We start from the raw sequence: 8,366 nt of genomic DNA on the forward strand, positions 1-8,366 counted from the left end.
TCTCCGAACTTCCTGAGGGTGCACCAATCATGACGGGTACATTCACTATACACCATCAACCCACAGTTATACTTTTTGATTCTGGTGCAACTCATAGTTTTATCAATTCAAAGTTTGGAAGAAAAGTAGGCTTGGAGTACTATCCTACTAAAGGAGCATATATGATAGTGACTCCTGGTGGTAAAATTGCCTCCAATCAAATTTGTAGAAATGTGCCAATTCAGTTGGGTAGCAATCTGGCAAAGACAGATTTACTCGTGTTAAAGCTAGAAGGAATGGATATCCTACTAGGCATGGATTGGATGACTAGGCACCGAGTATCATTAGACATCTCTTCCCGAACAGCTGAGATAGACTCACCCTACCAAGGCACTACTGTTCTTTATCTCTCACCACGGAAGTGCATCAACTCTTGTGCCTATGCTATAGAAGGAATCAAGCTAGAGGATATCCCTATTGTATGTGAGTACCCAAATGTTTTTCTAGATGATTTACCTGGGATGCCTCTAGATAGAGACATTGAATTCATTATAGAGCTACAGCCCGACACAGCCCCCATCTCAAAGAGGCCATATCGTATGCCACCCAATGAGCTGGCCGAATTGAAAATTTAACTTCAGGACCTCCTTGATAAAGGTTTTATTCGTCCAAGTGCTTCACCATGGGGATGCCCAGCCCTATTTATGAAGAAAAAGGACAATAGTCTAAGACTATGTATAGACCATCGCCCTCTCAATGCGGTAACCATCAAAAACAAATATCTTCTTCCCCGCATTGACATCTTGTTCGACCAATTAGCCGGAGCTAAGGTATTCTCTATAATTGACCTTCGCTCTGAATATCATCAAATAAAGATCAGGCCTAGTGACATTCCAAAAATGGCATTTTCCACCAGATATGGACTCTATGGATATCTGGTTATGTCTTTTGGTCCTACCAATGCACTGGCATATTTCATGTATCTTATGAATTCAGTCTTTATGCCGGAGCTTGATAGATTTGTTGTGGTATTTATCGATGATATCCTGATTTATTCCAAAAACCTAGAAGATCATGAAAGACATCTCCATGTTGTTCTTCAGAGATTGAGAGATCACCGTTTGTATGCCAAATTCTCCAAATGTGAGTTTTGGTTGGATACAGTTAAGTTTCTAGGTCACACCATCTCTAGTGACGGTATATCCATCGATCCGAGTAAAGTACAAGAAGTACTGGATTGGAAGCCTCCTACTTCAGTCCATCAAATCCGCAGTTTTCTGGGTCTAGCTGGCTATTATCGTCGTTTCATTCCTGACTTCTCCAGAATAGCCAAACTCATGACAGAATTACTGAAGAAGGGAATTAAATTTTCCTGGAATGAGAAATGTGAAGAAGCATTCCACACCCTTAGAGCACATCTCACTACTACTCTAGTTTTGGCTCAACCAAATAATTCTAAACCTTTTGATGTTTATTGTGATGCTTCGGGCATCGGACTTGGTTGTGTACTTATGCAAGACAATCAAGTGATTGCCTATGCATCACGAGCACTCAAGACTCATGAACAGAACTATCCTACATATGATCTTGAACTCGCAGCTGTTATTCATGCACTTAAGATTTGGAGACATCATCTGATGGGTACAAAGTGCCATATCTATACTGACCATAAGAGTCTCAAGTATATCTTTACACAAGCAGATCTAAATATGAGGCAGAGACATTGGCTAGAACTCATAAAGGATTACAATTTAGAAGTACACAATCACCCAGGCAAAGCCAACGTAGTTGCGGATGCACTTAGCCACAAGACGCACTGCTATTGCTTATCAGTAGAAGCCTTCAGTGAAACTCTCTGTGGGGAAATGAGAAAGCTCAATCTAGAGATCATTCCTCAAGGTAGTCTAAATCATATCTCACTTGAGACTACACTTAAGGGTAGCATCATCATGACACAACAGCATGATGAAGGTATCAAAATCATCAAGCAGATGATAGCCCAAGGAGAAGAAAAGTACAAGTGCTTCCAAGTAGACCCTAAGGGGATTCTATGGTTCAATGGGCGTATGGTTGTGCCCAAGGACCATCAGCTTCGTAAGCAGATACTGGACGAGGTCCATCTGTCCAAGTTCTCCATGCACCCCGGCATATTACCAAGATGTACCAAGACTTAAAGCAAAACTTTTGGTGGACTCGTATGAAAAGAGAAATTGTGAAGTATGTCTCGGAGTGTGACATCTGTCAAAGAGTTAAAGCTAGCCACTTAAAAACTGCTGGTGTTCTTCAACCTTTACCCATCCCTTCTTGGAAGTGGGAAGATATCAGCATGGATTTTATTGTTGGCTTACCCAACACTTCCCAAAAGCATGATTCTATATGGGTAATCGTTGATTGATTAACTAGAACCGCCCATTTCATTCCCGTGCATACTACTTACAATGCTAAGAAGTATACCGAAATCTATCTAGACCAAATCATTCGTCTCCATGGAGTACCTAAGACGATCATCCCTGATTGTGGAGCACCGTTCATTGCTCGTTTCTGGGAGCAACTTCAACATTCTCTTGGAACCAAGTTAATTCGAAGCTCCGCATATCATCCGCAGACTGACGGATAAACAGAAAGAATAAATCAGATCCTAGAAGATATGCTTAGAGCCTGTGTAATCCAGTACGACAAGAATTGGGATAAATGCTTAGCCTTGGTAGAATTATCTTATAATAACAGTTATCAATCGAGTCTTAAAATGGCTCCATTTGAAGCATTGTATGGTCGCCGATGCCGAACTTGTGGCAGAACCAACCTGAATTATACCGGCTCAAGTACGCGAGTCCTTTCTGGAGGGCTACCTCATGCTTCAAACGGTATAACCCTATTGGCCTGTCGGGTAACGTCCCGATAAACCACCGAACGCAGGATCCAACAAGGTACCTCACACGAAGGTGAGTCCAGAGATATAAATGCCATTGCATTTTACATCACAGGCAGATATATTACAAAAGTATACAAAACATCATCAGTTCCCAGTGAAGGGAGATTATTACAAAACAGTTTTAAGTTTTTAAGACAAAGCAGCGGAGTTTAAAAGCGTAAATATTGTACGCGTCGTTATTACAGATATCATGCTAGCCCTGACATGATATCACTCAGCGGAATCGGTGTTGGCCGGGGACGGATCCCACTCCACGGACCAACCATCAGGCAAGGGGTAGGGCCACGGTGTAATGAATGCTGGCTCATCAGGGAGATTACCTGAAGTAAATGTACAAAGCAAGGCTGAGTATACTAATACTCAGCAAGACTTACCCGCTCAGGGTATACTTAGTCATGTATCTAGACTTATGCAGGCTTTTCAGGTTTTGGGTAGAGTTTTCAGCTGAAAAGCAACAAAGAGTAGATCCTTATTTTCAACTTTTAGTTTTCAGGTTCTAGTTGATTAACCATTCTAGGTAAGCACCTATAACTACTCACACATGGTAGAATCTTTAATCAAACAGCATCTTTGATAGTCACAAATTACTCTTGTTACTCTATGTGGCAAAGGGATCAAGCAGTCTCAACCATCATGAGAAGCGGATGATTCTGAATCGAATTCAACCTTGCAAGGGTAAACCTAACTCACACGCTTGGAACACCAAAGGGTTGTTCCGAAGCAACCGTTTGCCTTTCATTCCGACTCGTGGATCAGGGCCACCACAAGCGACTGCAGGACCATACACACTTCCAAAGTGCAGGACGTACGTCTGTAGCGCGACTACAAAACCCGTACTCATGGTTGCCCAGCAACACGTATTCCTACACGTCGAACCAAGTAACCAAAAGAAGCAAATACATGTGGTGGGGGGTATGTCCACTCCTCGGGCCGATTGGCTACTAGGCTTACCGCTTACCATATTTCACGGCATGTGGCTAGTACTTTCAAACGCTTAACCACCGCTACCACACACTGCGACCTTATCCATTTCAACAACACAGACGGGGTATCATCTCAAACATGATACTCCCTAAAATTCCCGTCCATCATCCTTATAGTGAATATCGAAAAGTAAACATTACAGTTCCTATATCGCGCGAATGACAGGAAATCACTCGACTTCTACCGGTCCTATAAGCAGAGCAACTATTCGGACTCAAGTACTAGTGTTCAATACATCGGTTCCTGGAATTATGCAGCTAAGGTTTCCAAACAACTCCTAAGAACTTAATGCATAAAGACATATATAAATAGTATAGTTTGCAGTGTAATAAAGTAGGGTTATGTCCGGGGTTTGCCTTCGTTGGTGGGGCTGGGGTTAGTCAAATTAATATCTTCCGAACCTTGGTTCGGGGCTTCAGAGAATTCCGCGGCGAAGTTCCCGGGGTCTTCAGAACAAACTCCTTCTGGTTCTGGCATTAGCTGATAATCTCCGTCAGTGAGAGTGGTCGAGTCTTTATGAGATGCAAAGTTACAAGTTATGGAATGCATATACTTTTATGTTAATTCACAATAAAGTTGCAATCCAAACAAAAGAATATTACATTTCGACAAATAACTTAACTACCCTGCACTGGGCAGTCATTTATCGAGTATTAATTATTTTATCTAAATACATTAAATAGCTAAGTTAACCCTACTAAGTGTCTAACTAGTGGCATGGGGCAACAGGTTAGGTGTGTTTCTAATAATTATATTAAATAACTTTACTTATTTATTATATTAATTACTTACATGAACCTTAAGTTACTTCTAGTTATATTATATCTAATTTGTTTAATACCTAATCATTCATTGGAAATCTAATAACAGATTATACTATTAAAGAATAGTACCTTAAAATATTTCCATAATTTTTGAACATTTAAATGCATAAATATTAATTATACAAAGTAAACTACACATTATTTCTAATTAAACTTGCACGTTAAGGAAATAATACTTAATTACTAGGATAATTATTTTTCTTAAATTCTACATATTAAAAAAAACTAACACAACTGGTTTCACCATTTTATCATTTTTCTATGAATTACTATGCATTTCTTAAGCCTACAAGTAACCAAATTTAACATTTAAATTAGATCATCGAACATTCAGAAACTGAATTTTATCCCTTAAGTAAAGTTGTAGGCTTTTATCTAAGGATTCCAACAAAATTTATTTTGCATTTTTATGAATTTTTCTCGAATAGATATAGCATTTCTAAGTTAGCAGCTTTATTTACACAAGGGGGTCCTTCGGTACTATTCATCTGAGTCTAAGGCTGTGCACATAACGACCTGTATTTTTGATTCTTCTAACCCGAGGTCCTTGGGCTGTGAACCGAAGTAGAGCAAGGAAGGGTCAGTCCTGTTCCGGTGACGGTGGTCACCGGCGGCGAGGTCTGAGGGGAGGAAAAGGTGCAGGAGCTCACGAGGGTTCTATTGCACCTTGTGTCGAGGGCTGAGGTGGCCGGAATGGTAGAGCTCGACGGAAGCCCGAGGCGGCGGCGGAATGGTCACCGTCGATGGCAGTGCTCCGGCGGTGAACGTCGGCAGCGAACCTGCGCACAAGCTTCAGTGAGACACGGGGAACGTGTAGGTACCATCAATTGGAAGAAAACACATCGGGTCACAGGTAATCGACGAGGACAGTGGCGGCGGCGGTGAGGATGAATACCGGCGATCGTCGGAAGGGAGATGTGCTGGACTATAGAGCTAATGGGTGGGTCGTGGGCCTTCACAGAGATGATGTAGTGCTAGCTAGAGGGTTGTGGTGGCGTGGGAGTGCCTGGAGCGAGCTGTCCACGGTGAGGCCGAAGGCGGCGACGACGGCACTCGTTGGAGGCGAAGCTCCAATTGAAATTGGGAGGCAACTGAGTTGTCGAGCACGAGCAAGCAATGGGGAAGCTTGGACGAGGATGGATTGGGGCGGAGGAGGTTTGGTGCTGGCTGTCCACGGTGTGCCGTGCGTGGCCGGAGCGGAAGACGACGACGGCGGAGGAATGTGGCTCGGGCGCTCGGAAATTGGCACTGGAACTGGAGGGACAGGATGTAGGCATTGAAGTGATGCTGCTGTGCGCGAGAGAGAGGAAATTAAGGCTCTGTGGTGAGCGCTCCATGGCGACGAGGAGGTGGCGGCCGGCGAAGGCTCTGGGTCGTCGTGGCGCGCGCGCGAGGGGCCACCAGGGGAGAGGAATTGGACCGGGAAAGGAAGGAGGCGACGCGTGGAGAAGATCTCAGCAGGAGGTGGCTCTGCGGCGGCGGTGAAGCGGCGGCCAGAGGGGCAGCGCTGCCGGCGGCAGGCGAGCAGAGCAGGGACCCACGTGCGCGAGGAGGAAGAAGAGAGGGGAGAGGTCCGGGGGACTAATTTGTGATTTCCAGAAAATGTAGGGACCTCTCGGTAAACTGAAATTTCTCACTGCTACAATGGTCAAATGAGAAAATGGTCAACGTTGTTTTAGGGCTTAAGTTCAGAAAATCAAAGTTTTCAACTATTTAAGTTAAGTTTATGAATAAAGGTGGAATTTAAATTACTTTTGTCTTTATTCAAAGAATTTGATCAAACTTTGGGTATGTTTGCACATTTTCCTGGAAGGTCATGATTACTTGTGTTTTTTACACATTATTCCTTAAGTAAGGCTGAATTTGACTTTTATATTCCAACCATTTCACATGTAAACCCTTATAGTTGTGTTAATTACACATAGGTCCTTAGTTTCATACAAAGTCTATTTCTCTTAGGTTTTAACTCAATACTTGTACTTTTCTTCTCTATGGTCATTTGGATTTGACACTTAATAACATTTTTACACAATTGCACATAGGGACTTATAAAATTTATAATTTACAAATATACCCCTAGTTCTCTGTACAACTCATATACACCTTAGCATACATACAACTTACTAATACCTAGTGTCTATATTTCTAATTACCTGAATGTTACAGCCTTCCCCCCTTAAAAAGAATCTCGTCCTGAGATTCCGAAGCTAAACAGAATCGGATGATTAGATTTGGGGATTGGCTTGAAGGAAGTCTGGGAAATTTCGTTGAAGATAAGACTCTGTTTCCCAAGTCGCTTCTTCCTCGGTGTGATGATCCCATAAGATTTTGTACATCTTAACTGCCCTTCTTCTGGTGAGTCTTTCCTTGGTATCCAGGATTCAAAGAGGTCGTTCGATGTACGATAGATCGGGTTCAATCTCGATGGCACATGTCTCAACGATTTTCGTGGGTACTTTGACACACTTCTTAAGTTGAGAAACATGGAAGACATCATGAATGGCAGCCAATTGAGATGGAAGGCGAAGTTTGTAAGCCACTGGGCCACAAACTTTGAGAATTTCGAAGGGTCCGACATATCGAGGTGCTAACTTCCCCTTTATACCGAAACGTTGGACACCTTTGGTAGGAGATACTCGGAGATAGACAAAATCTCCTACTTGGAATTGCAGAGGTTTCCTCCTCTTATCTGCGTAGCTTTTCTGTCTAGACTGAGTGGTTTTAAGATTAGATTGAATAACCTTAACCTTATCTTCGGCTTCAACGACTAGGTCTGGTCTGAAGATTTTGCGTTCACCAGTCTCAGACCAACTTAAAGGAGTTCGACATCTGCGACCGTATAACGCTTCAAAAGGAGCCATTTGAAGACTAGTTTGATAACTGTTATTGTAAGAGAATTCAGCTAAAGCAAGGCACTTGTCCCAACTTGTACCATAGTGAATAATACAAGCTCGGAGCATGTCTTCAAGAATTTGATTAACTCGCTCAGTCTGTCCATCCGTTTGAGGATGATACGCAGAGCTTCATATCAGTTTGGATCCAAGAGCTGATTGTAACTGTTCCCAGAAGCGTGCAGTGAACTGGGGTCCTCTATCAGAGATGATAGTTTTAGGAACACCGTGTAATCGAACGATTTGATCAAGATAGATCTCTGCATACTTCTTAGTTGAATAAGTGGTATGCACAGGAAGAAAATGAGCTGTTTTTGTTAGTCTATCAATGATTACCCATATGGAGTCATGTTTTTGAGATGTGTTGGGAAGACCGACAATAAAATCCATGTTAATGTCTTCCGATTTCCATGACGGAATGGGTAATGGCTGAAGTGTACCAGATGCTTTTAAGTGGTTGGCTTTGACTCTCTAGCAAGTATCACACTCAGATACATATTTGGCAATTTCTCTTTTCATTCTGGTCCACCAAAAATGTTGCCGTAGATCTTGATACATCTTGGTGCTACCAGGATGAATAGAGAACTTGGATAGATGTGCCTCATCAAGGATTTGTTTGCGAAGTGGATGATCTTTAGGTACAACAATTCAATTGTTGAACCATAATGTTCCTTGATGATCGGTGTGAAAGCATTTATATTTGGCTTCTCCCAGAGACAGCTTTGATTTGATGATTTTGATTCCCTCATCATATAA

Source organism: Panicum hallii, chromosome 4 (genome assembly GCF_002211085.1).
Source record: "Panicum hallii strain FIL2 chromosome 4, PHallii_v3.1, whole genome shotgun sequence".
NCBI classification, from domain to species: domain Eukaryota; kingdom Viridiplantae; phylum Streptophyta; class Magnoliopsida; order Poales; family Poaceae; genus Panicum; species Panicum hallii.